Here is a 12,957-nt window from a genome sequence, read left to right on the forward strand (position 1 = left end):
CCCTGGCGATAACTTGTTTCAATCCAGTTCGCTGCAGCGGCGGCGTCGGGAAATACAAAAATTGGCCCGGGCCAACGTTACTAGACTAGGTTCAGTTTTCAAACTCCCGTGACAGCGTGGGCCCACCACCGATCCTCGCATCTCGTGGCGCTGCTGTCGCACTTTGCTCGGTCAGCACGGCGCGGACAGGGCGACGAAGCACTGTCCGTTGTTTATGTGTTTTGGTGCGTGTTTTGCTGCAGTCTCGGTGCATTTTTGCGACACTCTTATGCGTTTTAAATGCCGCCTGCGTTTTGGAGAGTTTACGGGCCGTATCATCCAATTTTATTTAGTGACGCGAATGCATATTTATGCTCCGTTCCTGCAGCGATAACTTACTTTGAATGTGCAAGTCTGCTGGCAAGGGAGCAAAGCTCACATAGGTTTCAAAAATTGCACTTGTGAATGCGGTGTTCTGATGAAACAAATAGTGCTAGCTTCATTTTTTTTTTATCCCGAAATGAAGTGCTCAGAGTGTGTATATACCGCGTGTCCAAGTTAACTTCAGCCAGAGTTTTAAAATATGCGAATGCCGCGTAGCTGGGCACAACCAAGGTAATGTTTGCCGTAGCTTTGAGATATTCAAATTATTAGAAAATCCGCCCAGTTAGGTAATGCGTAGTTCATTCATTATTAATTAAAAATTATCCAATTGTTAGTGTACTTCTTAATTCACTAATTAAAAAATTAGTTCATATATTTATGCAATTCGTTGCCACCACCAAAGGTCCAGGCTTCAACGACCGTGGGTTCGAGTGTCTTAACTCTATTTTATTTAACTTCGCCTAATCCACTGTGCCTTGACCAAGGCCTTGACTGACCTCGTGAACTGCCTCGATTGGTTCGCTTGGGCTCCCGAGACTTTCTTGGACCATCGTGTGGTCGCGCTAACATCGCCTCATGCGTTCGCGTTAATATTTAGTTAGTACTAAGCAGTAACAGCTGATTACAACTACTAATCAGCTACTTACAGCTACTCATCAGCAACGGCCGGGGCTGCTGCGGCCCTGGACTAAGGACTCCACAGCGCACTCTGGGGCAGCGCAGCAGCATTTTCACAGCTACGTGAAGTTTTTTAATCAATCTCCTAAACGCGAGGCTATACAAACATTTAAAGACGCATCGGTGAAAACACTTGCTGAGTATGTAAGTTGCGAAGTCTGAGGACTCGAGCCCCTTCGCCAACGCAGAGCTGCGCCCGCGTAGAGCTACTTGCGGTGCTCCCGCCCTCTGGCGGCAAACCAAGACAAGGGGCCACCCGCGATGTACGGCGCCTACGGAGAGTTGGACAACTGAACCTACCTACAAAAATTACTTTGTAGGAAACTCTATGCGGGCATCTGCTTCTCCGTAATGCACGGTTGCTTGACTACCACGTGATGACGCTCTGCCAATAGGGGCGCTAGCGGCGTGATTAAACAGACGCACAACTCTGCTACCTGCGGTAGCATATACAGTAATTCTAAGCTGATCCGAACTGAAGCGCCGCACACCGACCGCGCCGCCAAACAGAGATAGAAAAAAAAAAAGAAAATGGTGAAACGTCATCGATGCGAGGCTCCGCCCCTGCTGTTGTGAAAACAGTCGCACACCGAAAGGGTGACGCCATGCAAATAGGCGGATGTGACCTCATGGCTTCAAGCGGACGTGACGTCATAGGTGAACGTGGACGTTTGTGGCACCTTTCGTCTGCTGTGCCCGAGTCGCACCAGTCACGGCCCACACCGCCTCCGAGAAGGAGTAGGATTACAGATAGCGCCAAGCCGATTTTGGAAAGGAGAAAGCAAGCATACCGGACCCAGTGTTGCACTGACGACAGGGGAGAGGTCTGAGGGGAGAGGCCCAACCTCGTCAGAAGCTAAAGCCTCTTCAGGTCCTGGCGTCTATGGCTGAAGTTCTTGGAAAACTTCCATAGTCTCGTTCTCACGCCGGCCTCTAATTTAGTCTCACTATCAGCATATCTCAGTGTCCACGTTGACTGGGTGGAATGACTACCACACTAAGCGTAACACTGGTAGTTAAATTTAGAATATTCACCTATAACCTTAAAGGGTTTCTTCGTAACAGCGTTATTTGTGTTTCTTCATGCTTCTGGTAGATGATTGCTACCACGCAAGAGTTTTGTTCTTCAGCCTCATTATTAACGAAAACAGAGAGGGAGCCAAGCGATTGTTGCAGACGCCGATGTATCGGTAAACGAGCACAGCGCTGACGATAGGGGACAGAGACACACACGGCGCTGACTTCGAACGATATTTGTCGTTTAGCGAGCCTATTTTTCTTTTATTTATTCGTTCCTTTTTTTTCTTTCTCTTGTGCAGCCCGCTAGTCGGCTATTCTGTGCGCGCCCCGCTCGTGACCGCAGGCGGTTGACCTAAAGGAAGAAAATATGATAGCGCCTACACACGTATGCACAGGACGTGCCTTTCTACACGTGCCGAATGGCTGCCGCCCGACCTCGGCGTGCGGTTGTTTTGCTCCGTGCTTGGCGAGGCCGGCGCACCGGGGCGCGCACGTCGGCGCTGCTCCTCCTCGCTGATGCCGCCCGACGGACAACCCAGCGCCAGTTCCGGCCAGCGGTAGGGCTGCACATGCGATTGCGATCGAGTGCGCCTCGTTATCGGAGTCGTGCGAACTCTACCTCGAGTGTCTATTCCAGCTCGTGTGCAAGCAGTCGGGTCTGTCTCCTGGCGAGTGCCTGCGTCGTGTGTGTGCGGACATCGCTCGCAACTGCACACTGTCGATGATCCCGCGATCTCCTCGTCGCCGGTGCCGCAAGCGCGCTTGCCAGCGAGCCGCGTCGCTCCAAGCAGAGGCAGCGACCACGCGTGAGTGTCCATCCGCCACTGTAGTGTCACGTAGGCGCTCTCTCCGGGCTTGGTGGGGGGGAGTCCTCAAGGTCTCCCTGCTACGGTCGAAGCCGGCCAGCGAGGCCGGGAGCATCCGTTTCCCGCATGTTTGACGCGTGCCGTGCCTTCCACGCAGTGTCCCGAGTGTTTCCAGCAAGGGTCAGCGCCACATCGTCAGGTGAGCACGAGGATGGGCCTCCCCTCGCCGCCAGAGTGCAAGGAATGAAAAGAGGGATTGGGTCGTCGAAGATACAAACAGTGCAGCGCGCAGCTTCATGCGTATCCCGATACGTTATGTTCCGAAAGCCAAGGCTCTGCGTCACGTAGCTCGACCAATCTCGGCATTCGTCGATTGAACATGGAGGCGTGTACCTAATTTCGTTGCTTTTTATGTGCTTCCTGAGGTTGCTGATAATGCGAACAAGATAAGCGCCATAGTATGGCCCGTCATGTTACTCGTGCAAGGCCCCGCCTTGTGCTACAATTGCGCGCAAATAACGTTAGGTGCCTTGGGTGTATAGTGCTATATTTAAGTAAGGTTGTTTCTTTTTCTAAAATTGCATGTACGTTTTTTTTTATCGTTATCGCTAAATATTCTGTTGTGTCAAAGCTTACTCGCATTCTGTAAATAATCGTATGTAAATGCCATGTATAGTAAAAACATTCATTGTCTTTTTAGCAGTCAACTCCCTTTACAATATCTAGTCAGGGCAGTGTGTTGCTGCCACTGATTGCCAGTTTTTGTTAAGACCTGTTCCAAGATTGAAATTGTATTTACATTTCGTGTTATTGCCAGGGGCTTGACTATGACCACGGGACTTGTTTTGTATACTTACATTAAGGGGTTACTCTTTAAGAACGGTAATAAACATATGCTTAAAACATCTGTAGGTGGGTTGCGGGCTTTCGTGCTTGCCTCTCCACAGATATAATTCCACTTAATTTTGCTCCTGGTAACAACCAAACCCAGACTGCCAAAGTAGATGCAATTTTGTTTTATACTAAGTTTGAATTCTCAATTACTAAGGTAATTGCAAATAGAATCGGGAACACCTTAGACTTCCGTCAACCAAAGGACCAGGCAGGATTCCGTAAAGGCTACTCAACAATAGACCATATTCACACTATCAATCAGGTGATAGAAAAATGTGCGTAATGTAACCAACCTTTATATATGGCTTTCATTGATTACGAGAAAGCGCTTGATTCACTCGAAACCTCAGCAGTCACGGAGGCATTGCGGAATCAGGGTGTAGACGAGTCGTATGTAAAAGTACTGAAAGATATCTATAGCGGCTTCACAGCCACCATAGTCCTCCTTAAAGGAAGCAACAAAATCCCAATAAAGAAAGGCGTTAGGCAGGGAGATACGATCTCTCCAATGTTATTCACAGCGTGTTTACATGAGGTATTCAGAGGCCTGGATTGGGAAGAATTGGGATAAGAGTTAATGGAGAATACTTTAGTAACTTGCGATTCGCTGATGATATTGCCTTGCTTAGTAACTCAGGGGACCAACTGCAATGCATGCTCACTGGCCTGGAGGGGCAAAGCCGAAGGGTGGGTCTGAAAATTAATCTGCAGAAAACTAAAGTAATGTTTAACAGTCTCGGAAGAGAGCAACAGTTTACGATAGGTAGTGAGGCACTGGATGTGGTAAGGGAATATATCTACCTAGGACAGGTAGTGACTGCAGATCCGGATCATGAGACTGAAATAATGAGAAGAATAAGAATGGGCTGGGGGGCATTTGGCAGGCATTCTCAGATCATGAACAGCAGGTTGCCATTATCCCTAAAGAGAAAAGTTTAACAGCTGTGTCTTACCAGTACTCATGTACGGGGCAGAAACCTGGAGGCTTACGAAAAGGGTTCTACTTAAATTGAGGACGACGTAACAAGCTATGGAAAGAAGAATGATAGGTGTAACATCGGGGATAAGAAAAGAGCAGATTGGGTGAGGGAACAAACGCGAGTTAATGGTATCTTAGTTGAAATCAAGAAAAATAAATGGGCATGGGCAGGACACGTAATGAGGAGGGAAGATAACTGATGGTCATTAAGAGTTACGGAATGGATTCCAAGAGAAGGGAAGCATAGCAGAGGGCGGCAGAAAGTTAGGTGAGTGGATGAGATTAAGAAGTTTGCAGGGACAACATGGCCACAATTAGTGCATGACCGGGGTAGTGGGAGAAGTATGGGAGAGGCCTTTGCCCTGCAGTGGGCGTAACCAGGCTGATGATGATGAATGCTCATATGCCTACAGTGGAGCCCTGCACAGGCCATATTTATTTGGCCCAGCCTGGGTCCACCGTTTGAAGCTCGTGGCTCCAAGCTCAGGCCCGCGGAGGGAACCTTATGTGTACAAGGCTCAGTAATTGAAATGTGATACTTGGACCGCCTGGCAGCTGGTGCCACAGGTTGGCACTAGGTGATCGCTGACGAGCTGTATACAGTCACAATGCATGCTCTCACTTTCATGTGATACAAAATTGGAGAACAGCAGAGTGCCTTCGGCACGCACCTTTGGCGCAAGAAGCACCAGCAGCCATGCGCGTCAATCACTGAGCACTTTGAAGTGGTCAATAATTCAAATGCAATCCACCTGGTGGCTAGTGCTGTTTGCCTCACCGGTGAATGCTAGGTGATTGTTTGGAATTTGCTGAGCATAGTACATGCCCTGTCATATTGTAGCTTAGGAGGTATATTGAAATATGTTACAATAAGACTGCAGTGACAATTAATAATTGCAATAAAAAATGTTCTTTTTGAACAGGTCAAATGTACAGCCAACATGGAAAAGCCAAAATACGCAAAAGCTGGAATAAAAGTTTTATGCAATGCAATTTATTTAAAGCAGTTGCATACACTTTACATTGAAAAAGCTATAGGGATTAGTATACAAACTTTTTAATTGGCTTTTGATTACTAGGCAGTTTTAGCACTGCATTACCGTATACTGGCTGCAACGACTGCGCATGCACGGAGTTTAGCAAGCTGTGGTACAAGTTTACTGGAGTGCTCCAACATATACTACCATGGTTGTGCAACAGCATGGCAGCGTCGAGGCTTCCCACTTGAATCTTACTTCACCCGTAATACTGTTACGTAGGAAGACGCAGACGACAAGCTATGTACAAATATATTTACAAGGAAAATACGCTGCGCTTGCCCAAGAGGCAACAGCCCGCGCTAGCTTCTAAATCGTCGTCGTCATCTTCACACTGCTGGCCTTTCGTGATCGCACATATTGTGCCGTAGCACTACCCCCGGCTGCAAAAGCGCCGTCCCGGAGCGACTAAAGATCGGACTCGGAAGCAGTGTAGTAGGCCTTGAGCCTACTGACGTGTACGACATCACTAGATGCCACAGGAGAGGACGAGCTTGAGCCCACAGGAGCAATTTCGTAAGTCACAGGCGTCACCTGGCGCAGCACGCGGTAGGGCCCTGTGTATCGCGAAAGAAGCTTCGCTGAAAGTCCGACGTGACGAGAGGGCGACCACAGGAGCACGAGCGCACCAGGTGAAAACTGTACGTCACGATGGCGGGCGTTGTACTGACACTGCTGAGTGGTCTGTGAGGCCGTAAGTCGAGCACGGGCAAGCTGGCGTGCATGGTCGGCGAGGGCGATGGCGTCGCGCGCATACTCGCTTGTTGAGACCGCAGCAGGAGGAAGTGCCGTGTCTAGGGGCAAGGTAGGTTCGCGACCGTACAGTAGATAAAAGGAAGAAAATCCGGCGGTGTCGTGCCGGGAAGAATTGTACGCAAATGTTACGTAAGGAAGGGCAATGTCCCAGTCGTGGTGGTCCTTGGAAACGTACTTGGCCAGCATATCGGTAAGAGTACGGTTTAACCGCTCTGTCAGGCCATTGGTTTGAGGATGGTATGAAGTAGTCAGTTTGTGTTGAATGGAGCAGGAACGCACAATGTCAGCGATAACTTTCGAGAGGAAGTTTCGACCACGGTCAGTAAGCAGCTGTCGCGGGGCGCCATGAAGCAAGATAATGTCACGCAAGAGAAAGTCCGCGACGTCAGTGGCGCAGCTGGTAGGGAGAGCTCGAGTGATAGCGTATCGGGTGGCGTAATCAGTCGCGACGGCTACCCATTTGTTCCCAGAGGATGACGTGGGAAAGGGACCGAGCAGGTCTAATCCAACACGAAAGAACGGTTCCACAGGGACGGTGATCGGCTGGAGATGACCGGCAGGTAGCACCTGAGGTGTCTTACGACGCTGGCAGGGATCACAGGCAGCAACATAGCGTCGAACGGAGCGAGCGAGACCAGGCCAATAGAAGCGGCGGCGGACGCGGTCGTACGTGCGGGTTACCCCAAGATGTCCTGCAGTGGGTGCGTCATGCATCTCAAAGAGCACAGTCTGTTGTAGATGCTTTGGCACGACAAGAAGAAGATCAGGGCCATCAGGGAGGAAGCTCCTTCGGTACAGAATGCCGCCCTGGAGGACATATCGGCGAACGGATGCGCCGGTAGGTGTAGAGCGCAGACGCTCGATGAGTACTCGCAGCGATAGGTCTCGGTACTGCTCATCGGCGATGTTAGCGAAGGCAGACACAGACAAAATGCCATCGGCGGTACTACTGTCAGCGTCGTCAGGCTCGTCAACCGGGTAGCGAGACAGGCAGTCAGCGTCCTTGTGTAGGCGGCCAGATTTGTAGGTGACAGAGAACGAATATTCTTGGAGGCGTAAGGCCCAGCGACCAAGTCTTCCTGAAGGGTCTTTCAATGAGCATAACCAACAAAGCGCGTGATGGTCTGTGACAACGGAAAAGGATCGGCCATATAAGTATGGGCGGAATTTCGCAACCGCCCAAACTAGAGCGAGACACTCACGCTCAGTGATGGAATAGTTGCGCTCCGCGGGTGAGAGGAGCCGGCTGGCGTAAGTGATAACACGGTCGTGGCCACGCTGGCGTTGTGCCAGTACTGCTCCAATTCCGTGACCGCTGGCATCAGTACGGACTTCGGTAGGCGCAGAAGGATCGAAATGGGCCAGAACGGGAGGCGTTGTGAGAATGTCGATTAGATGAGAGAATGCAGAGGCCTCGTTATCGCCCCACTGGAAAGGAGCGTCTTTTTTCAAAAGGTCGGTTAGTGGTCGTGCTATGGCGGCGAAATTCCTCACGAAACGGCGGAAGTACGAACAAAGGCCGATGAAGCTGCGCACATCCTTGACACACTTCGGAACAGGGAAGTGCGTAACAGCATGGATCTTGCCTGGGTCCGGTTGCACTCCGTTCGCGTCAACGAGATGTCCAAGGATGGTAATCTGGCGACGGCCGAATTGGCACTTCGATGCGATGAGTTGCAGACCGGCTCGCTGAAAAACGTCCAGGACTGCTGAGAGGCGCTCGAGGTGCGCAGCGAACGTTGGGGAGAATACGATAACGTCGTCCAAGTAGCACAAGCACGTGGACCATTTGAAACCGTGAAGAAGGGAGTCCATCATGCGTTCAAAAGTGGCAGGAGCGTTACATAGGCCGAACGGCATCACCTTGAATTGATAAAGACCGTCGGGTGTTACAAAGGCAGTCTTCTCGCGGTCGAGATCGTCCACGGCAATCTGCCAATAGCCGGAGCGAAGGTCAATAGAGGAGAAATAGCGAGCACCGTGGAGGCAGTCAAGGGCATCATCAATCCGAGGTAGGGGATACACGTCCTTTTTGGTAACCCTGTTAAGGTGCCGATAATCCACGCAAAAGCGCCATGAGCCATCCTTCTTTTTCACCAGCACAACCGGTGACGCCCAAGGACTACATGACGGTTCAATAATGTTCTTGGCAAGCATTTTGCGAACTTCTGCGTGAATAACTTGACGCTCAGCTGGTGACACTCGATACGGGCGGCGATGAATAGGAGGGGCATCGCCGGTATTAATGCGATGTTTGACAGCTGTAGTTTGGGCTAAAGGACGATCGTTAAAGTCAAAAATATCGTGGTAGGAAAACAGAACGCGGTAGAGTTCACGAGCGTGCTCGGAGGGCAAGTCGGGGGCAATCATTTTCCGGAAGTCAGCGATGGTACAATTTGTCGACTGCGATGGGAGAGGAGTATCGGATGAAGTGTCGTCTACTGCAATGGATGCTACTGAGTGATCCTCGAATGAACAAAGCTGGGCCAAAGACATCCCACGTGGCAGCACTTGTGTCGTCAAGCCAAAGTTGACCACTGGCAGGCAGACGCAATTCGCCGTAATAGATAAAACTGTATGGGGTACTGTGATCCCGTGTGTAAGGAGGACGTCTGGCATAGGAGCCGCGATGTAGTGACCGTCGGGGACTGGTGGGGATGACACTAGGTCAACGTAGGTCAGTGCCGAAGGTGGCAAGCGAACGAAGTCGGCGGAACTGAGGCGACTGGGGTGTGGTTCAGCAGGATCCAGAACAGGCAGGTCAAGGCGGAGAGTACTGGCGGAACAATCGATGAGAGCAGAATGTGCGGAGAGGAAGTCTAAGCCGAGGATGATGTCGTGGGGACAGTGGGCGATGACTGTGAGTAGCACGATTGTTGAGCGATCGGCGAAGGAGACGCGGGCGGTACACATACCAATGACGGGGGCTGTTCCGCCATCGGCGACACGGACAACAGGCGTCGTGGCGGGCGTGATAATTTTCCTGAGCCGGTTACGAAGGTCAGCGCTCATTACGGACAAATGCGCCCCAGTGTCTATGAGAGCAGAAACAGAAACACCGTCGACTTGCACGTCAAGAAGGTTCAGATGAGTGGGCAAAGTCAGTAGAGGATTTGGCGGCGTAGGGGGCAATGCAGCGTCACCTCGAGGCGCTGCATCGTCTAGTTTTCCGGCTGGGAGCGGCGTCCGAAGGGAGTCGGCGAATAGGAGCGACGGGGCTGGGGAGAGTGAGATTGTCGTCGTTGGGGCGAAGGCGAACGAGAATAGGGGCGGTTCGTTGCAGGAGAATCAGTGGCGGCATTATCGGAGCGTGCGGCATAGGGACGAGAAGGGCCACCTGAGGGGCGAGAGTAGGCAGTAGAAGTAGACCGGATCGGGGAACTCCAGCGACTACGACAGTGCCGAGAAATGTGCCCGATGCGATGGCAGTGGAAACAAATAGGCTTGTCATCAGCAGTGCGCCATTCAGATGGGTTGCGGAAACGTGGTGGGTAAGAAGATGCGGGACGGGGCGAAATCGAAGAAGCCGGGCGGGTATCAGGGCGATGGGCCGAGCAGATGGTGTGAAGACCCATGTTTTCAAACTCCTGGCGGACAACTGCCTGGATCAGTGAGACCGTGACTGCAGATGTGGGGGTGGGACTGGAGTCGAAGGCAGCCGGATAGGCGGCCTCGATCTCACGCCGGACGATCCTGGTAACATCGGCAGTGTTGTTGGGACGAGGAGCGTCGGCACAGGAAGATGTCGCTGGGGTGTTGGGCAGACGGGCAAACTGCTGGTCAATACGTCGGCTTTTGGCGAGTTCCAGGCGGCGGCACTCTTTTATAACAGCATCCACCGTGGCTACGTTGTTGCAAACGAGCAAGTTGAAGGCGTCATCGGCAATGCCTTTGAGGATGTGGGAAACCTTGTCTGACTCAGTCATGTGGGTGTCAACTTTGCGGCACAGAGCCAAGACGTCCTGAATGTACGTGATGTAGGGCTCCGTTGACGTCTGCACACGACCGGAAAGCGCCTTCTGCGCGGCAAGTTGGTGACCGTAGGGGTTGCCGAACAAGTCTCGAAGCTTTTGCTTAAGCGAATCCCAACTGGTCAGCTCATCTTCGTGCGTCCGATACCAAACTCGAGGTGTGCCACCGAGGTAAAAGACGACGTTGGCGAGCATGATAGTTGGGTCCCACTGGTTATTGCGGCTGACGTGTTCGTAAAGGCTGATCCAGTCCTCGACGTCTTCCCCATCTTTTGCCGAGAATACGCCAGGATCACGGGGAGCGGAGAGGGTGATGTAGGTCGTCGAAGTGGCAGCAGGTGTCGGAGCCGGTGGAGTCGGGTTGGCGTCGCCGGGAGCCATGAAGGTAGGCTCGACGTACCGTCCACTGCGAAGCTCCGTGACGAGGTACAGGGAACGTCCACCTCCACCAAATATGTTACGTAGGAAGACGCAGACGACAAGCTATGTACAAATATATTTACAAGGAAAATACGCTGCGCTTGCCCAAGAGGCAACAGCCCGCGCTAGCTTCTAAATCGTCGTCGTCGTCTTCACACTGCTGGCCTTTCGTGATCGCACATATTGTGCCGTAGCAATACTTCCTCTCAGTCGTGAGAGCAAGAAATAAATGGTAAAGTCGGTTATCGCTTAGTCTGATCTCACGCCGAGAACAAAGTATAAGCATTCTTTTGTCGTTATTTTCAGGTCACTTGTTTGTTTGGATGTTGTACGTCAAAGTGGTCGCATGTCTGTACTTCTGTACAGACACTTCTGTACTTGCCATGGTAGCTTTGCAGCTATAGCAGTGCTCGAGGTCCCAGGTTCAATCTCGACCGCAAAAAGCTGCATTTCGACTGGGGTGAAACAAAAAACATTAGTGTACTTAACTTTTAGGTTTCTGGCGCACAAAAAGGGACGAGAGACAGAGGTACCATGCGGGCACAGTGCTGTGTCCGTGTCGTACCTCTGTCTCTCGTCCCTTTTTGTGCACTAAAAACCTAAAAGTTATGAAATACCAACATGCCCAAACCTACGCACTTTCTAGTGTACAGTCGCCGACCGTTTATTCAGACCTCATGATGACTGCGGAAATGTCCGAATAAACAGGTGTCCGAAAAAGCAGATTAAGAAAAAAAGAAATCCTTTATTTCCACGCACTTATTCGTGCTCGGAAGTAGGCTTGAAGAAATTGTGAATTGGGCCTTTGCACGCTGTTCACGTGCATTCAGATAAGCCTGTATCTTGGAGAGGCTGAAAGCACAGTCACTGCTTGTAAACGCTCCGCATGCGATGGCAGTGTCGAATGGTGCGTCATCTTCCGACTCGGAGTCGTCGTCCGGCGGTACAGCAGAAACCTGACGAATGATCTCGCTGTCATTGAGTTCTGTGCATGTCAGTACAGCAGTGTCAGCACCTATAAAACTGTCAAATGACAGTGTCTGGAATCGCAATGCAACCGCCGCGCAGGTCTTCGCAGAATATTTTTGGTGCCAGTAGAGAGCACATCGGAAGGCGACAAATCCTAGGCCTCCCGGCACCCGCTTGCCGGCATGCCCCAGCGCAGCCTGCGCAGGCACTGTCGACCCTATTAGACACTTGACGCTATGTTTCTGTTTCCCACATTGGATCACCGCAACCTCGACACAGCACACAAAGCAAACACCATCATGCCGACACGAGTCGCACAAATGAAAAGCGTGACCTACTCGCACTGTCGTGCACGAAGAAACAAACAAATCAGCTGCTGGATTGTCTTGACATGGCTTACTAAACTGAGACTGGAACTGCTGTAGCAACTCTATCGAACCAGGCAGAAACGATGATGAGCGGGGATTTCCTGTAGCGCCACTTCGTGGGGCAGCAAAGAGGCTCCGTTCAAAACAAAAATGGCATTCAGCAAATCGAACCATGCACCGGTCAGAGTCGGTGCATGGTGCTCTCGATCGAGTTGGCTCAAGGAGTGTCCGAAAAATCAGAGGAGAGGTTGCAAGGTGTCCGAATTTACGGCAGTTGTTATACCTTATGGTCTATGGGAAGAAGGGCAGTGCCGCGAAGCAGACCGAATAATTGAGCATGTCCAAATTTTTGGAGTCCGAAAAATCAGACGGCGACTGTACTTAGATTTAGCTGTACGTTGAGAAACCCCGTGGGGTCAAAATTAATCCAAGGTCTGTCACTACGGCGGGCCTCATAATCCGATTGTGGTTTTGGCACGTACGGCTACATGATTTAATTAAACATGAACACTTCTATGACGAGGCGATGTGCTGTGTGAGGCAATGACAATGCTGACGTTTGCAGTGGTTATGAACAATTACACACAACAGCGCCTCAAGCAAACGCGTCTCGCTGTACGTTCTGTGTGTTATACAGACATACAGCAGTGGTGCTCGCTAGGTAATGTTTAACATCAACTCACCACCCTTGTATTG

At 51.0% G+C, this 12,957-nt stretch overlaps 1 protein-coding gene across 5 annotated transcripts in view; it reads left to right on the forward strand.

The window, feature by feature from the left end:
- The first annotated feature begins 1,897 nt into the window (after positions 1–1,897).
- The window catches only part of LOC135920831 (electron transfer flavoprotein regulatory factor 1-like), a 73,857-nt gene continuing 62,797 nt past the window's right edge, over positions 1,898–12,957 (forward strand). The window contains exons 1-3 of one of the 5 annotated variants that reach the window (XR_010570334.2): positions 1,898–1,912; positions 2,361–2,867; positions 3,025–3,072. The gene's annotated coding sequence lies outside the window, so the exon portion shown is untranslated. The other 4 variants (XM_065455098.2, XM_065455099.2, XM_065455100.2 and 1 more) reach the window with 4 other exon arrangements.

The sequence above is a fragment of the Dermacentor albipictus genome, chromosome 3 (assembly GCF_038994185.2).
Source record: "Dermacentor albipictus isolate Rhodes 1998 colony chromosome 3, USDA_Dalb.pri_finalv2, whole genome shotgun sequence".
Taxonomy (NCBI): Eukaryota; Metazoa; Arthropoda; class Arachnida; order Ixodida; family Ixodidae; genus Dermacentor; species Dermacentor albipictus.